Source organism: Aplidium turbinatum, chromosome 12 (assembly GCF_918807975.1).
Source record: "Aplidium turbinatum chromosome 12, kaAplTurb1.1, whole genome shotgun sequence".
Classification (NCBI taxonomy): domain Eukaryota; kingdom Metazoa; phylum Chordata; class Ascidiacea; order Aplousobranchia; family Polyclinidae; genus Aplidium; species Aplidium turbinatum.
This window is the reverse complement of record NC_137483.1, coordinates 25978974-25998707: the sequence shown is the minus strand read 5'-3', so window position 1 is coordinate 25998707 and position 19734 is coordinate 25978974.

Sequence of the window (19734 nt, the reverse complement as noted above, 5' to 3'; positions counted from 1 at the left end):
TTTCTAAGACATTTCATACAGTGAAAAATAATTTTTTTTTGCGAAACTGTCTAATTCTTTTTGTTTGAAACTAACGTCATTAAAAATTGTCTAAGAAAGTTTTTTTAAGTACTAAAAGTGAAAATTATTGAAAAAAAATTGTCTTTTCAAAAAAATTTTTCTAAGACATTTCATACAGTGAAAAATAATTTTTTTTTGCGAAACTGTCTAATTCGTTTTGTTTGAAACTAACGTCATTAAAAATTGTCTAAGAAAGTTTTTTTACGTACTAAAAGTGAAAATTATTGAAAAAAAATTGTCTTTTCAAAAAAATTTTTCTAAGACATTTCATACAGTGAAAAATATTTTTTTTTGCGAAACTGTCTAATTCTTTTTGTTTGAAACTAACGTCATTAAAAATTGTCTAAGAAAGTTTTTTTACGTACTAAAAGTGAAAATTATTGAAAAAAAAATGTCTTTTCAAAAAAATTTTTCCAAGACATTTCATACAGTGAAAAATAATTTTTTTTTGCGAAACTGTCTAATTCTTTTTGTTTGAAACTAACGTCATTAAAAATTGTCTAAGAAAGTTTTTTTACGTACTAAAATTGAAAATTATTGAAAAAAAATTGTCTTTTCAAAAAAATTTTTCTAAGACATTTCATACAGTGAAAAATAATTTTTTTTTGCGAAACTATCCAATTCTTTTTGTTTGAAACTAACGTCATTAAAAATTGTCTAAGAAAGTTTTTTTACGTACTAAAAGTGAAAATTATTGAAAAAAATTGTCTTTTCAAGAAAAATTTTCAAAAATTTTTCTAAGACATTTCATACAGTGAAAAATAATTTTTTTTTGCGAAACTGTCTAATTCTTTTTGTTTGAAACTAACGTCATTAAAAATTGTCTAAGAAAGTTTTTTTAAGTACTAAAAGTGAAAATTATTGAAAAAAAATTGTCTTTTCAAAAAAATTTTTCTAAGACATTTCATACAGTGAAAAATAATTTTTTTTTGCGAAACTGTCTAATTCGTTTTGTTTGAAACTAACGTCATTAAAAATTGTCTAAGAAAGTTTTTTTACGTACTAAAAGTGAAAATTATTGAAAAAAAATTGTCTTTTCAAAAAAATTTTTCTAAGACATTTCATACAGTGAAAAATATTTTTTTTTGCGAAACTGTCTAATTCTTTTTGTTTGAAACTAACGTCATTAAAAATTGTCTAAGAAAGTTTTTTTACGTACTAAAAGTGAAAATTATTGAAAAAAATTGTCTTTTCAAGAAAAATTTTCAAAAATTTTTCTAAGACATTTCATACAGTGAAAAATAATTTTTTTTTGCGAAACTGTCTAATTCTTTTTGTTTGAAACTAACGTCATTAAAAATTGTCTAAGAAAGTTTTTTTAAGTACTAAAAGTGAAAATTATTGAAAAAAAATTGTCTTTTCAAAAAAATTTTTCTAAGACATTTCATACAGTGAAAAATAATTTTTTTTTGCGAAACTGTCTAATTCTTTTTGTTTGAAACTAACGTCATTAAAAATTGTCTAAGAAAGTTTTTTTACGTACTAAAAGTGAAAATTATTGAAAAAAAATTGTCTTTTCAAAAAAATTTTTCTAAGACATTTCATACAGTGAAAAATAATTTTTTTTTGTGAAACTGTCTAATTCGTTTTGTTTGAAACTAACGTCATTAAAAATTGTCTAAGAAAGTTTTTTTACGTACTAAAAGTGAAAATTATTGAAAAAAAATTTTCTTTTCAAAAAAATTTTTCCAAGACATTTCATACAGTGAAAAATAATTTTTTTTTGCGAAACTGTCTAATTCTTTTTGTTTGAAACTAACGTCATTAAAAATTGTCTAAGAAAGTTTTTTTACGTACTAAAAGTGAAAATTATTGAAAGAAAATTTTCTTTTCAAAAAAATTTTTCTAAGACATTTCATACAGTGAAAAATATTTTTTTTTGCGAAACTGTCTAATTCTTTTTGTTTGAAACTAACGTCATTAAAAATTGTCTAAGAAAGTTTTTTTACGTACTAAAAGTGAAAATTATTGAAAAAAATTGTCTTTTCAAGAAAAATTTTCAAAAATTTTTCTAAGACATTTCATACAGTGAAAAATAATTTTTTTTTGCGAAACTGTCTAATTCTTTTTGTTTGAAACTAACGTCATTAAAAATTGTCTAAGAAAGTTTTTTTAAGTACTAAAAGTGAAAATTATTGAAAAAAAATTGTCTTTTCAAAAAAATTTTTCTAAGACATTTCATACAGTGAAAAATAATTTTTTTTTGCGAAACTGTCTAATTCGTTTTGTTTGAAACTAACGTCATTAAAAATTGTCTAAGAAAGTTTTTTTACGTACTAAAAGTGAAAATTATTGAAAAAAAATTGTCTTTTCAAAAAAATTTTTCTAAGACATTTCATACAGTGAAAAATATTTTTTTTTGCGAAACTGTCTAATTCTTTTTGTTTGAAACTAACGTCATTAAAAATTGTCTAAGAAAGTTTTTTTACGTACTAAAAGTGAAAATTATTGAAAAAAAAATGTCTTTTCAAAAAAATTTTTCCAAGACATTTCATACAGTGAAAAATAATTTTTTTTGCGAAACTGTCTAATTCTTTTTGTTTGAAACTAACGTCATTAAAAATTGTCTAAGAAAGTTTTTTTACGTACTAAAATTGAAAATTATTGAAAAAAAATTGTCTTTTCAAAAAAATTTTTCTAAGACATTTCATACAGTGAAAAATAATTTTTTTTTGCGAAACTATCCAATTCTTTTTGTTTGAAACTAACGTCATTAAAAATTGTCTAAGAAAGTTTTTTTACGTACTAAAAGTGAAAATTATTGAAAAAAATTTTCTTTTCAAGAAAAATTTTCAAAAATTTTTCTAAGACATTTCATACAGTGAAAAATTATTTTTTTTTGCGAAACTGTCTAATTTTTTTTGTTTGAAACTAACGTCATTAAAAATTGTCTAAGAAAGTTTTTTTACGTACTAAAAGTGAAAATTATTGAAAAAAATTTTCTTTTCAAGAAAAACTTTCAAAAATTTTTCCAAGACATTTCATACAGTGAAAAATAATTTTTTTTTGCGAAACTGTCTAATTCGTTTTGTTTGAAACTAACGTCATTAAAAATTGTCTAAGAAAGTTTTTTTAAGTACTAAACGTGAAAATTATTGAAAAAAAATTGTCTTTTCAAAAAAATTTTTCTAAGACATTTCATACAGTGAAAAATAATTTTTTTTTGCGAAACTGTCTAATTCGTTTTGTTTGAAACTAACGTCATTAAAAATTGTCTAAGAAAGTTTTTTTACGTACTAAAAGTGAAAATTATTGAAAAAAAATTTTCTTTTTAAAAAAATTTTTCCAAGACATTTCATACAGTGAAAAATAATTTTTTTTTGCGAAACTGTCTAATTCTTTTTGTTTGAAACTAACGTCATTAAAAATTGTCTAAGAAAGTTTTTTTACGTACTAAAAGTGAAAATTATTGAAAAAAAATTTTCTTTTCAAAAAAATTTTTCTAAGACATTTCATACAGTGAAAAATATTTTTTTTTGCGAAACTGTCTAATTCTTTTTGTTTGAAACTAACGTCATTAAAAATTGTCTAAGAAAGTTTTTTTACGTACTAAAAGTGAAAATTATTGAAAAAAAAATGTCTTTTCAAAAAAATTTTTCCAAGACATTTCATACAGTGAAAAATAATTTTTTTTTGCGAAACTGTCTAATTCTTTTTGTTTGAAACTAACGTCATTAAAAATTGTCTAAGAAAGTTTTTTTAAGTACTAAAAGTGAAAATTATTGAAAAAAAATTGTCTTTTCAAAAAAATTTTTCTAAGACATTTCATACAGTGAAAAATAATTTTTTTTTGCGAAACTGTCTAATTCGTTTTGTTTGAAACTAACGTCATTAAAAATTGTCTAAGAAAGTTTTTTTACGTACTAAAAGTGAAAATTATTGAAAAAAATTGTCTTTTCAAGAAAAATTTTCAAAAATTTTTCTAAGACATTTCATACAGTGAAAAATAATTTTTTTTTGCGAAACTGTCTAATTCTTTTTGTTTGAAACTAACGTCATTAAAAATTGTCTAGGAAAGTTTTTTTAAGTACTAAAAGTGAAAATTATTGAAAAAAAATTGTCTTTTCAAAAAAATTTTCTAAGACATTTCATACAGTGAAAAATAATTTTTTTTTGCGAAACTGTCTAATTCGTTTTGTTTGAAACTAACGTCATTAAAAATTGTCTAAGAAAGTTTTTTTACGTACTAAAAGTGAAAATTATTGAAAAAAAATTTTCTTTTCAAAAAAATTTTTCTAAGACATTTCATACAGTGAAAAATATTTTTTTTTGCGAAACTGTCTAATTCTTTTTGTTTGAAACTAACGTCATTAAAAATTGTCTAAGAAAGTTTTTTTACGTACTAAAAGTGAAAATTATTGAAAAAAAATTGTCTTTTCAAAAAAATTTTTCCAAGACATTTCATACAGTGAAAAATAATTTTTTTTTGCGAAACTGTCTAATTCTTTTTGTTTGAAACTAACGTCATTAAAAATTGTCTAAGAAAGTTTTTTTACGTACTAAAATTGAAAATTAATGAAAAAAAATTGTCTTTTCAAAAAAATTTTTCTAAGACATTTCATACAGTGAAAAATAATTTTTTTTTGCGAAACTATCCAATTCTTTTTGTTTGAAACTAACGTCATTAAAAATTGTCTAAGAAAGTTTTTTTACGTACTAAAAGTGAAAATTATTGAAAAAAATTTTCTTTTCAAGAAAAATTTTCAAAAATTTTTCTAAGACATTTCATACAGTGAAAAATTATTTTTTTTTGCGAAACTGTCTAATTCTTTTTGTTTGAAACTAACGTCATTAAAAATTGTCTAAGAAAGTTTTTTTACGTACTAAAAGTGAAAATTATTGAAAAAAATTTTCTTTTCAAAAAAATTTTTCTAAGACATTTCATACAGTGAAAAATATTTTTTTTTGCGAAACTGTCTAATTCTTTTTGTTTGAAACTAACGTCATTAAAAATTGTCTAAGAAAGTTTTTTTACGTACTAAAAGTGAAAATTATTGAAAAAAATTTTCTTTTCAAAAAAATTTTTCTAAGACATTTCATACAGTGAAAAATATTTTTTTTTGCGAAACTGTCTAATTCTTTTTGTTTGAAACTAACGTCATTAAAAATTGTCTAAGAAAGTTTTTTTAAGTACTAAAAGTGAAAATTATTGAAAAAAAATTGTCTTTTCAAAAAAATTTTCTAAGACATTTCATACAGTGAAAAATAATTTTTTTTTGCGAAACTGTCTAATTCGTTTTGTTTGAAACTAACGTCATTAAAAATTGTCTAAGAAAGTTTTTTTACGTACTAAAAGTGAAAATTATTGAAAAAAAATTTTCTTTTCAAAAAAATTTTTCTAAGACATTTCATACAGTGAAAAATATTTTTTTTTGCGAAACTGTCTAATTCTTTTTGTTTGAAACTAACGTCATTAAAAATTGTCTAAGAAAGTTTTTTTACGTACTAAAAGTGAAAATTATTGAAAAAAAATTGTCTTTTCAAAAAAATTTTTCTAAGACATTTCATACAGTGAAAAATAATTTTTTTTTGCGAAACTGTCTAATTCTTTTTGTTTGAAACTAACGTCATTAAAAATTGTCTAAGAAAGTTTTTTTACGTACTAAAATTGAAAATTAATGAAAAAAAATTGTCTTTTCAAAAAAATTTTTCTAAGACATTTCATACAGTGAAAAATAATTTTTTTTTGCGAAACTATCCAATTCTTTTTGTTTGAAACTAACGTCATTAAAAATTGTCTAAGAAAGTTTTTTTACGTACTAAAAGTGAAAATTATTGAAAAAAATTTTCTTTTCAAGAAAAATTTTCAAAAATTTTTCTAAGACATTTCATACAGTGAAAAATTATTTTTTTTTGCGAAACTGTCTAATTCTTTTTGTTTGAAACTAACGTCATTAAAAATTGTCTAAGAAAGTTTTTTTACGTACTAAAAGTGAAAATTATTGAAAAAAATTTTCTTTTCAAGAAAAATTTTCAAAAATTTTTCCAAGACATTTCATACAGTGAAAAATAATTTTTTTTTGCGAAACTGTCTAATTCGTTTTGTTTGAAACTAACGTCATTAAAAATTGTCTAAGAAAGTTTTTTTAAGTACTAAACGTGAAAATTATTGAAAAAAAATTGTCTTTTCAAAAAAATTTTTCTAAGACATTTCATACAGTGAAAAATAATTTTTTTTTGCGAAACTGTCTAATTCGTTTTGTTTGAAACTAACGTCATTAAAAATTGTCTAAGAAAGTTTTTTTACGTACTAAAAGTGAAAATTATTGAAAAAAAATTTTCTTTTCAAAAAAATTTTTCCAAGACATTTCATACAGTGAAAAATAATTTTTTTTTGCGAAACTGTCTAATTCTTTTTGTTTGAAACTAACGTCATTAAAAATTGTCTAAGAAATTTTTTTTACGTATTAAAAGTGAAAATTATTGAAAAAAAGATTTCTTTTCAAAAAAAATTTTCAAAGACATTTCATACAGTGAAAAATAATTTTTTTTTGCGAAACTGTCTAATTCTTTTTGTTTGAAACTAACGTCATTAAAAATTGTTCTAAGAAAGTTTTTTTAAGTACTAAAGGTGAAAATTATTGAAAAAAAATTGTCTTTTCAAAAAAATTTTTCTAAGACATTTCATACAGTGAAAAATAATTTCTTTTTGTGAAACTGTCTAATTCTTTTTGTTTGAAACTAACGTCATTAGAAATTGTCTTAAGAAAGTTTTTTTAAGTACTAAAGGTGAAAATTATTGAAAAAAAATTGTCTTTTCAAAAAAATTTTTCTAAGACATTTCATACAGTGAAAAATAATTTCTTTTTGTGAAACTGTCTAATTCGTTTTGTTTGAAACTAACGTCATTAAAAATTGTCTAAGAAAGTTTTTTTACGTACTAAAAGTGAAAATTATTGAAAAAAAATTTTCTTTTCAAAAAAATTTTTCTAAGACATTTCATACTGTGAAAAATAATTTTTTTTTGCGAAACTGTCTAATTCATTTTGTTTGAAACTAACGTCATTAAAAATTGTCTAAGAAAGTTTTTTTACGTACTAAAAGTGAAAATTATTGAAAAAAAATTGTCTTTTCAAAAAAATTTTTCTAAGACATTTCATACAGTGAAAAATAATTTTTTTTTGCGAAACTGTCTAATTCTTTTTGTTTGATACTAACGTCATTAAAAATTGTCTAAGAAAGTTTTTTTACGTACTAAAAGTGAAAATTATTGAAAAAAATTGTCTTTTCAAGAAAAATTTTCAAAAATTTTTCTAAGACATTTCATACAGTGAAAAATAATTTTTTTTTGCGAAACTGTCTAATTCTTTTTGTTTGAAACTAACGTCATTAAAAATTGTCTAAGAAAGTTTTTTTAAGTACTAAAAGTGAAAATTATTGAAAAAAAATTGTCTTTTCAAAAAAATTTTTCTAAGACATTTCATACAGTGAAAAATAATTTTTTTTTGCGAAACTGTCTAATTCGTTTTGTTTGAAACTAACGTCATTAAAAATTGTCTAAGAAAGTTTTTTTACGTACTAAAAGTGAAAATTATTGAAAAAAAATTTTCTTTTCAAAAAAATTTTTCTAAGACATTTCATACAGTGAAAAATATTTTTTTTTGCGAAACTGTCTAATTCTTTTTGTTTGAAACTAACGTCATTAAAAATTGTCTAAGAAAGTTTTTTTACGTACAAAAAGTGAAAATTATTGAAAAAAAAATGTCTTTTCAAAAAAATTTTTCCAAGACATTTCATACAGTGAAAAATAATTTTTTTTTGCGAAACTGTCTAATTCTTTTTGTTTGAAACTAACGTCATTAAAAATTGTCTAAGAAAGTTTTTTTACGTACTAAAATTGAAAATTATTGAAAAAAAATTGTCTTTTCAAAAAAATTTTTCTAAGACATTTCATACAGTGAAAAATAATTTTTTTTTGCGAAACTATCCAATTCTTTTTGTTTGAAACTAACGTCATTAAAAATTGTCTAAGAAAGTTTTTTTACGTACTAAAAGTGAAAATTATTGAAAAAAATTTTCTTTTCAAGAAAAATTTTCAAAAATTTTTCTAAGACATTTCATACAGTGAAAAATAATTTTTTTTTGCGAAACTGTCTAATTCTTTTTGTTTGAAACTAACGTCATTAAAAATTGTCTAAGAAAGTTTTTTTACGTACTAAAAGTGAAAATTATTGAAAAAAAATTTTCTTTTCAAGAAAAATTTTCAAAAATTTCTCCAAGACATTTCATACAGTGAAAAATAATTTTTTTTTGCGAAACTGTCTAATTCGTTTTGTTTGAAACTAACGTCATTAAAAATTGTCTAAGAAAGTTTTTTTAAGTACTAAACGTGAAAATTATTGAAAAAAAATTGTCTTTTCAAAAAAATTTTTCTAAGACATTTCATACAGTGAAAAATAATTTTTTTTTGCGAAACTGTCTAATTCGTTTTGTTTGAAACTAACGTCATTAAAAATTGTCTAAGAAAGTATTTTTACGTACTAAAAGTGAAAATTATTGAAAAAAAATTTTCTTTTCAAAAAAATTTTTCCAAGACATTTCATACAGTGAAAAATAATTTTTTTTTGCGAAACTGTCTAATTCTTTTTGTTTGAAACTAACGTCATTAAAAATTGTCTAAGAAAGTTTTTTTACGTACTAAAAGTGAAAATTATTGAAAAAAAATTGTCTTTTCAAAAAAAGTTTTTCTAAGACATTTCATACAGTGAAAAATAATTATTTTTTGCGAAACTGTCTAATTCTTTTTGTTTGAAACTAACGTCATTAAAAATTGTCTAAGAAAGTTTTTTTAAGTACTAAAAGTGAAAATTATTGAAAAAAAATTTTCTTTTCAAAAAAATTTTTCTAAGACATTTCATACAGTGAAAAATAATTTTTTTTTGCGAAACTGTCCAATTTTTTTTGTTTGAAACTAACGTCATTAAAAATTGTCTAAGAAAGTTTTTTTACGTACTAAAAGTGAAAATTATTGAAAAAAAATTGTCTTTTCAAAAAAATTTTCTAAGACATTTCATACAGTGAAAAATAATTTTTTTTTGCGAAACTGTCTAAATTCGTTTTGTTTGAAACTAACGTCATTAAAAATTGTCTAAGAAAGTTTTTTTACGTACTAAAAGTGAAAATTATTGAAAAAAAATTTTCTTTTCAAAAAAATTTTTCCAAGACATTTCATACAGTGAAAAATAATTTTTTTTTGCGAAACTGTCTAATTCTTTTTGTTTGAATCTAACGTCATTAAAAATTGTCTAAGAAAGTTTTTTTACGTACTAAAAGTGAAAATAATTGAAAAAAAATTTTCTTTTCAAGAATAATTTTCAAAAATTTTTTTAAGACATTTCATACAGTGAAAAATAATTTTTTTTTGCGAAACTGTCTAATTCTTTTTGTTTGAAACTAACGTCATTAAAAATTGTCTAAGAAATTTTTTTTACGTATTAAAAGTGAAAATTATTGAAAAAAAGATTTCTTTTCAAAAAAAATTTTCAAAGACATTTCATACAGTGAAAAATAATTTTTTTTTGCGAAACTGTCTAATTCTTTTTGTTTGAAACTAACGTCATTAAAAATTGTCTAAGAAAGTTTTTTTAAGTACTAAAAGTGAAAATTATTGAAAAAAAATTGTCTTTTCAAAAAAATTTTTCTAAGACATTTCATACAGTGAAAAATAATTTTTTTTTGTGAAACTGTCTAATTCGTTTTGTTTGAAACTAACGTCATTAAAAATTGTCTAGGAAAGTTTTTTACGTACTAAAAGTGAAAATTATTGAAAAAAATTTTCTTTTCAAAAAAATTTTTCTAAGACATTTCATACAGTGAAAAATAATTTTTTTTTGCGAAACTGTCTAATTCATTTTGTTTGAAACTAACGTCATTAAAAATTGTCTAAGAAAGTTTTTTTACGTACTAAAAGTGAAAATTATTGAAAAAAAATTGTCTTTTCAAAAAATTTTTCTAAGACATTTCATACAGTGAAAAATAATTTTTTTTTGCGAAACTGTCTAATTCTTTTTGTTTGAAACTAACGTCATTAAAAATTGTCTAAGAAAGTTTTTTTACGTACTAAAAGTGAAAATTATTGAAAAAAATTGTCTTTTCAAGAAAAATTTTCAAAAATTTTTCTAAGACATTTCATACAGTGAAAAATAATTTTTTTTTGCGAAACTGTCTAATTCGTTTTGTTTGAAACTAACGTCATTAAAAATTGTCTAAGAAAGTTTTTTTAAGTACTAAAAGTGAAAATTATTGAAAAAAAATTGTCTTTTCAAAAAAATTTTTCTAAGACATTTCATACAGTGAAAAATAATTTTTTTTTGCGAAACTGTCTAATTCGTTTTGTTTGAAACTAACGTCATTAAAAATTGTCTAAGAAAGTTTTTTTACGTACTAAAATTGAAAATTATTGAAAAAAAATTGTCTAAAAAAGTTTTTCTAAGACATTTCATACAGTGAAAAATAGTTTTTTTTTGCGAAACTATCCAATTCTTTTTGTTTGAAACTAACGTCATTAAAAATTGTCTAAGAAAGTTTTTTTACGTACTAAAAGTGAAAATTATTGAAAAAAATTTTCTTTTCAAGAAAAATTTTCAAAAATTTTTCTAAGACGTTTCATACAGTGAAAAATTATTTTTTTTTGCGAAACTGTCTAATTCTTTTTGTTTGAAACTAACGTCATTAAAAATTGTCTAAGAAAGTTTTTTTACGTACTAAAAGTGAAAATTATTGAAAAAAATTTTCTTTTCAAGAAAAATTTTCAAAAATTTTTCCAAGACATTTCATACAGTGAAAAATAATTATTTTTTGCGAAACTGTCTAATTCTTTTTGTTTGAAACTAACGTCATTAAAAATTGTCTAAGAAAGTTTTTTTAAGTACTAAAAGTGAAAATTATTGAAAAAAAATTTTCTTTTCAAAAAAATTTTTCTAAGACATTTCATACAGTGAAAAATAATTTTTTTTTGCGAAACTGTCCAATTTTTTTTGTTTGAAACTAACGTCATTAAAAATTGTCTAAGAAAGTTTTTTTACGTACTAAAAGTGAAAATTATTGAAAAAAAATTGTCTTTTCAAAAAAATTTTCTAAGACATTTCATACAGTGAAAAATAATTTTTTTTTGCGAAACTGTCTAATTCGTTTTGTTTGAAACTAACGTCATTAAAAATTGTCTAAGAAAGTTTTTTTACGTACTAAAAGTGAAAATTATTGAAAAAAAATTTTCTTTTCAAAAAAATTTTTCCAAGACATTTCATACAGTGAAAAATAATTTTTTTTTGCGAAACTGTCTAATTCTTTTTGTTTGAATCTAACGTCATTAAAAATTGTCTAAGAAAGTTTTTTTACGTACTAAAAGTGAAAATAATTGAAAAAAAATTTTCTTTTCAAGAATAATTTTCAAAAATTTTTTTAAGACATTTCATACAGTGAAAAATAATTTTTTTTTGCGAAACTGTCTAATTCTTTTTGTTTGAAACTAACGTCATTAAAAATTGTCTAAGAAATTTTTTTTACGTATTAAAAGTGAAAATTATTGAAAAAAAGATTTCTTTTCAAAAAAAATTTTCAAAGACATTTCATACAGTGAAAAATAATTTTTTTTTGCGAAACTGTTTAATTCTTTTTGTTTGAAACTAACGTCATTAAAAATTGTCTAAGAAAGTTTTTTTAAGTACTAAAAGTGAAAATTATTGAAAAAAAATTGTCTTTTCAAAAAAATTTTTCTAAGACATTTCATACAGTGAAAAATAATTTTTTTTTGTGAAACTGTCTAATTCGTTTTGTTTGAAACTAACGTCATTAAAAATTGTCTAAGAAAGTTTTTTACGTACTAAAAGTGAAAATTATTGAAAAAAAATTTTCTTTTCAAAAAAATTTTTCTAAGACATTTCATACAGTGAAAAATAATTTTTTTTTGCGAAACTGTCTAATTCATTTTGTTTGAAACTAACGTCATTAAAAATTGTCTAAGAAAGTTTTTTTACGTACTAAAAGTGAAAATTATTGAAAAAAAATTGTCTTTTCAAAAAATTTTTCTAAGACATTTCATACAGTGAAAAATAATTTTTTTTTGCGAAACTGTCTAATTCTTTTTGTTTGAAACTAACGTCATTAAAAATTGTCTAAGAAAGTTTTTTTACGTACTAAAAGTGAAAATTATTGAAAAAAATTGTCTTTTCAAGAAAAATTTTCAAAAATTTTTCTAAGACATTTCATACAGTGAAAAATAATTTTTTTTTGCGAAACTGTCTAATTCGTTTTGTTTGAAACTAACGTCATTAAAAATTGTCTAAGAAAGTTTTTTTAAGTACTAAAAGTGAAAATTATTGAAAAAAAATTGTCTTTTCAAAAAAATTTTTCTAAGACATTTCATACAGTGAAAAATAATTTTTTTTTGCGAAACTGTCTAATTCGTTTTGTTTGAAACTAACGTCATTAAAAATTGTCTAAGAAAGTTTTTTTACGTACTAAAAGTGAAAATTATTGAAAAAAATTTTCTTTTCAAGAAAAATTTTCAAAAATTTTTCCAAGACATTTCATACAGTGAAAAATAATTTTTTTTTGCGAAACTGTCTAATTCGTTTTGTTTGAAACTAACGTCATTAAAAATTGTCTAAGAAAGTTTTTTTAAGTACTAAACGTGAAAATTATTGAAAAAAAATTGTCTTTTCAAAAAAATTTTTCTAAGACATTTCATACAGTGAAAAATAATTTTTTTTTGCGAAACTGTCTAATTCGTTTTGTTTGAAACTAACGTCATTAAAAATTGTCTAAGAAAGTTTTTTTACGTACTAAAAGTGAAAATTATTGAAAAAAAATTTTCTTTTCAAAAAAATTTTTCCAAGACATTTCATACAGTGAAAAATAATTTTTTTTTGCGAAACTGTCTAATTCTTTTTGTTTGAAACTAACGTCATTAAAAATTGTCTAAGAAAGTTTTTTTACGTACTAAAAGTGAAAATTATTGAAAAAAAATTGTCTTTTCAAAAAAATTTTTCTAAGACATTTCATACAGTGAAAAATAATTTTTTTTTGCGAAACTGTCCAATTCTTTTTGTTTGAAACTAACGTCATTAAAAATTGTCTAAGAAATTTTTTTTACGTATTAAAAGTGAAAATTATTGAAAAAAAGATTTCTTTTCAAAAAAAATTTTCTAAGACATTTCATACAGTGAAAAATAATTTTTTTTTGCGAAACTGTCTAATTCTTTTTGTTTGAAACTAACGTCATTAAAAATTGTCTAAGAAAGTTTTTTTAAGTACTAAAAGTGAAAATTATTGAAAAAAAATTGTCTTTTCAAAAAAATTTTTCTAAGACATTTCATACAGTGAAAAATAATTTTTTTTTGTGAAACTGTCTAATTCGTTTTGTTTGAAACTAACGTCATTAAAAATTGTCTAAGAAAGTTTTTTACGTACTAAAAGTGAAAATTATTGAAAAAAAATTTTCTTTTCAAAAAAATTTTTCTAAGACATTTCATACAGTGAAAAATAATTTTTTTTTGCGAAACTGTCTAATTCATTTTGTTTGAAACTAACGTCATTAAAAATTGTCTAAGAAAGTTTTTTTACGTACTAAAAGTGAAAATTATTGAAAAAAAATTGTCTTTTCAAAAAATTTTTCTAAGACATTTCATACAGTGAAAAATAATTTTTTTTTGCGAAACTGTCCAATTCTTTTTGTTTGAAACTAACGTCATTAAAAATTGTCTAAGAAATTTTTTTTACGTATTAAAAGTCTAATTCTTTTTGTTTGAAACTAACGTCATTAAAAATTGTCTAAGAAAGTTTTTTTAAGTACTAAAAGTGAAAATTATTGAAAAAAAATTGTCTTTTCAAAAAAATTTTTCTAAGACATTTCATACAGTGAAAAATAATTTTTTTTTGTGAAACTGTCTAATTCGTTTTGTTTGAAACTAACGTCATTAAAAATTGTCTAAGAAAGTTTTTTACGTACTAAAAGTGAAAATTATTGAAAAAAAATTTTCTTTTCAAAAAAATTTTTCTAAGACATTTCATACAGTGAAAAATAATTTTTTTTTGCGAAACTGTCTAATTCATTTTGTTTGAAACTAACGTCATTAAAAATTGTCTAAGAAAGTTTTTTTACGTACTAAAAGTGAAAATTATTGAAAAAAAATTGTCTTTTCAAAAAATTTTTCTAAGACATTTCATACAGTGAAAAATAATTTTTTTTTGCGAAACTGTCCAATTCTTTTTGTTTGAAACTAACGTCATTAAAAATTGTCTAAGAAATTTTTTTTACGTATTAAAAGTCTAATTCTTTTTGTTTGAAACTAACGTCATTAAAAATTGTCTAAGAAAGTTTTTTTACGTACTAAAAGTGAAAATTATTGAAAAAAATTGTCTTTTCAAGAAAAATTTTCAAAAATTTTTCTAAGACATTTCATACAGTGAAAAATAATTTTTTTTTGCGAAACTGTCTAATTCTTTTTGTTTGAAACTAACGTCATTAAAAATTGTCTAAGAAAGTTTTTTTAAGTACTAAAAGTGAAAATTATTGAAAAAAAATTGTCTTTTCAAAAAAATTTTTCTAAGACATTTCATACAGTGAAAAATAATTTTTTTTTGCGAAACTGTCTAATTCGTTTTGTTTGAAACTAACGTCATTAAAAATTGTCTAAGAAAGTTTTTTTACGTACTAAAAGTGAAAATTATTGAAAAAAAATTGTCTTTTCAAAAAAATTTTTCTAAGACATTTCATACAGTGAAAAATATTTTTTTTTGCGAAACTGTCTAATTCTTTTTGTTTGAAACTAACGTCATTAAAAATTGTCTAAGAAAGTTTTTTTACGTACTAAAAGTGAAAATTATTGAAAAAAAAATGTCTTTTCAAAAAAATTTTTCCAAGACATTTCATACAGTGAAAAATAATTTTTTTTTGCGAAACTGTCTAATTCTTTTTGTTTGAAACTAACGTCATTAAAAATTGTCTAAGAAAGTTTTTTTACGTACTAAAATTGAAAATTATTGAAAAAAAATTGTCTTTTCAAAAAAATTTTTCTAAGACATTTCATACAGTGAAAAATAATTTTTTTTTGCGAAACTATCCAATTCTTTTTGTTTGAAACTAACGTCATTAAAAATTGTCTAAGAAAGTTTTTTTACGTACTAAAAGTGAAAATTATTGAAAAAAATTTTCTTTTCAAGAAAAATTTTCAAACATTTTTCTAAGACATTTCATACAGTGAAAAATTATTTTTTTTTGCGAAACTGTCTAATTCTTTTTGTTTGAAACTAACGTCATTAAAAATTGTCTAAGAAAGTTTTTTTACGTACTAAAAGTGAAAATTATTGAAAAAAATTTTCTTTTCAAGAAAAATTTTCAAAAATTTTTCCAAGACATTTCATACAGTGAAAAATAATTTTTTTTTGCGAAACTGTCTAATTCGTTTTGTTTGAAACTAACGTCATTAAAAATTGTCTAAGAAAGTTTTTTTAAGTACTAAACGTGAAAATTATTGAAAAAAAATTGTCTTTTCAAAAAAATTTTTCTAAGACATTTCATACATTGAAAAATAATTTTTTTTTGCGAAACTGTCTAATTCGTTTTGTTTGAAACTAACGTCATTAAAAATTGTCTAAGAAAGTTTTTTTACGTACTAAAAGTGAAAATTATTGGACAAAAATTTTCTTTTCAAAAAAATTTTTCCAAGACATTTCATACAGTGAAAAATAATTTTTTTTTGCGAAACTGTCTAATTCTTTTTGTTTGAAACTAACGTCATTAAAAATTGTCTAAGAAAGTTTTTTTACGTACTAAAAGTGAAAATTATTGAAAAAAAATTTTCTTTTCAAAAAAATTTTTCTAAGACATTTCATACAGTGAAAAATATTTTTTTTTGCGAAACTGTCTAATTCTTTTTGTTTGAAACTAACGTCATTAAAAATTGTCTAAGAAAGTTTTTTTACGTACTAAAAGTGAAAATTATTGAAAAAAAAATGTCTTTTCAAAAAAATTTTTCCAAGACATTTCATACAGTGAAAAATAATTTTTTTTTGCGAAACTGTCTAATTCTTTTTGTTTGAAACTAACGTCATTAAAAATTGTCTAAGAAAGTTTTTTTAAGTACTAAAAGTGAAAATTATTGAAAAAAAATTGTCTTTTCAAAAAAATTTTTCTAAGACATTTCATACAGTGAAAAATAATTTTTTTTTGCGAAACTGTCTAATTCGTTTTGTTTGAAACTAACGTCATTAAAAATTGTCTAAGAAAGTTTTTTTACGTACTAAAAGTGAAAATTATTGAAAAAAATTGTCTTTTCAAGAAAAATTTTCAAAAATTTTTCTAAGACATTTCATACAGTGAAAAATAATTTTTTTTTGCGAAACTGTCTAATTCTTTTTGTTTGAAACTAACGTCATTAAAAATTGTCTAAGAAAGTTTTTTTAAGTACTAAAAGTGAAAATTATTGAAAAAAAATTGTCTTTTCAAAAAAATTTTCTAAGACATTTCATACAGTGAAAAATAATTTTTTTTTGCGAAACTGTCTAATTCGTTTTGTTTGAAACTAACGTCATTAAAAATTGTCTAAGAAAGTTTTTTTACGTACTAAAAGTGAAAATTATTGAAAAAAAATTTTCTTTTCAAAAAAATTTTTCTAAGACATTTCATACAGTGAAAAATATTTTTTTTTGCAAAACTGTCTAATTCTTTTTGTTTGAAACTAACGTCATTAAAAATTGTCTAAGAAAGTTTTTTTACGTACTAAAAGTGAAAATTATTGAAAAAAAAATGTCTTTTCAAAAAAATTTTTCAAAGACATTTCATACAGTGAAAAATAATTTTTTTTTGCGAAACTGTCTAATTCTTTTTGTTTGAAACTAACGTCATTAAAAATTGTCTAAGAAAGTTTTTTTACGTACTAAAATTGAAAATTAATGAAAAAAAATTGTCTTTTCAAAAAAATTTTTCTAAGACATTTCATACAGTGAAAAATAATTTTTTTTTGCGAAACTATCCAATTCTTTTTGTTTGAAACTAACGTCATTAAAAATTGTCTAAGAAAGTTTTTTTACGTACTAAAAGTGAAAATTATTGAAAAAAATTTTCTTTTCAAGAAAAATTTTCAAAAATTTTTCTAAGACATTTCATACAGTGAAAAATTATTTTTTTTTGCGAAACTGTCTAATTCTTTTTGTTTGAAACTAACGTCATTAAAAATTGTCTAAGAAAGTTTTTTTACGTACTAAAAGTGAAAATTATTGAAAAAAATTTTCTTTTCAAGAAAAATTTTCAAAAATTTTTCCAAGACATTTCATACAGTGAAAAATAATTTTTTTTTGCGAAACTGTCTAATTCGTTTTGTTTGAAACTAACGTCATTAAAAATTGTCTAAGAAAGTTTTTTTAAGTACTAAACGTGAAAATTATTGAAAAAAAATTGTCTTTTCAAAAAAATTTTTCTAAGACATTTCATACAGTGAAAAATAATTTTTTTTTGCGAAACTGTCTAATTCGTTTTGTTTGAAACTAACGTCATTAAAAATTGTCTAAGAAAGTTTTTTTACGTACTAAAAGTGAAAATTATTGAAAAAAAATTGTCTTTTCAAAAAAATTTTTCTAAGACATTTCATACAGTGAAAAATAATTTTTTTTTGCGAAACTGTCCAATTCTTTTTGTTTGAAACTAACGTCATTAAAAATTGTCTAAGAAAGTTTTTTTACGTAGTAAAAGTGAAAATTATTGAAAAAAATTTTCTTTTCAAGAAAAATTTTCAAAAATTTTTCTAAGACATTTCATACAGTGAAAAATAATTTTTTTTTGCGAAACTGTCTAATTCTTTTTGTTTGAAACTAACGTCATTAAAAATTGTCTAAGAAAGTTTTTTTAAGTACTAAACGTGAAAATTATTGAAAAAAAATTGTCTTTTCAAAAAAATTTTTCTAAGACATTTCATACAGTGAAAAATATTTTTTTTTGTGAAACTGTCTAATTCGTTTTGTTTGAAACTAACGTCATTAAAAATTGTCTAAGAAAGTTTTTTTACGTACTAAAAGTGAAAATTATTGAAAAAAAATTTTCTTTTCAAAAAAATTTTTCTAAGACATTTCATACAGTGAAAAATAACTTTTTTTTGCGAAACTGTCTAATTCTTTTTGTTGGAAACTAACGTCATTAAAAATTGTCTAAGAAAGTTTTTTTACGTACTAAAAGTGAAAATTATTGAAAAAAAATTGTCTTTTCAAAAAAATTTTTCTAAGACATTTCATACAGTGAAAAATAATTTTTTTTGCGAAACTGTCTAATTCTTTTTGTTTGAAACTAACGTCATTAAAAATTGTCTAAGAAAGTTTTTTTACGTACTAAAAGTGAAAATTATTGAAAAAAAATTGTCTTTTCAAAAAAATTTTTCTAAGACATTTCATACAGTGAAAAATAATTTTTTTTTGCGAAACTGTCTAATTCTTTTTGTTTGAATCTAACGTCATTAAAAATTGTCTAAGAAAGTTTTTTTACGTACTAAAAGTGAAAATAATTGAAAAAAAATTTTCTTTTCAAGAATAATTTTCAAAAATTTTTTTAAGACATTTCATACAGTGAAAAATAATTTTTTTTTGCGAAACTGTCTAATTCTTTTTGTTTGAAACTAACGTCATTAAAAATTGTCTAACAAATTTTTTTTACGTATTAAAAGTGAAAATTATTGAAAAAAAGATTTCTTTTCAAAAAAAATTTTCTAAGACATTTCATACAGTGAAAAATAATTTTTTTTTGCGAAACTGTCTAATTCTTTTTGTTTGAAACTAACGTCATTAAAAATTGTCTAAGAAAGTTTTTTTAAGTACTAAAAGTGAAAATTATTGAAAAAAAATTGTCTTTTCAAAAAAATTTTCTAAGACATTTCATACAGTGAAAAATAATTTTTTTTTGCGAAACTGTCTAATTCGTTTTGTTTGAAACTAACGTCATTAAAAATTGTCTAAGAAAGTTTTTTTACGTACTAAAAGTGAAAATTATTGAAAAAAAATTTTCTTTTCAAAAAAATTTTTCCAAGACATTTCATACAGTGAAAAATATTTTTTTTTGCAAAACTGTCTAATTCTTTTTGTTTGAAACTAACGTCATTAAAAATTGTCTAAGAAAGTTTTTTTACGTACTAAAAGTGAAAATTATTGAAAAAAAAATGTCTTTTCAAAAAAATTTTTCCAAGACATTTCATACAGTGAAAAATAATTTTTTTTTGCGAAACTGTCTAATTCTTTTTGTTTGAAACTAACGTCATTAAAAATTGTCTAAGAAAGTTTTTTTACGTACTAAAATTGAAAATTAATGAAAAAAAATTGTCTTTTCAAAAAAATTCTTCTAAGACATTTCATACAGTGAAAAATAATTTTTTTTTGCGAAACTATCCAATTCTTTTTGTTTGAAACTAACGTCATTAAAAATTGTCTAAGAAAGTTTTTTTACGTACTAAAAGTGAAAATTATTGAAAAAAATTTTCTTTTCAAGAAAAATTTTCAAAAATTTTTCTAAGACATTTCATACAGTGAAAAATTATTTTTTTTTGCGAAACTGTCTAATTCTTTTTGTTTGAAACTAACGTCATTAAAAATTGTCTAAGAAAGTTTTTTTACGTACTAAAAGTGAAAATTATTGAAAAAAATTTTCTTTTCAAGAAAAATTTTCAAAAATTTTTCCAAGACATTTCATACAGTGAA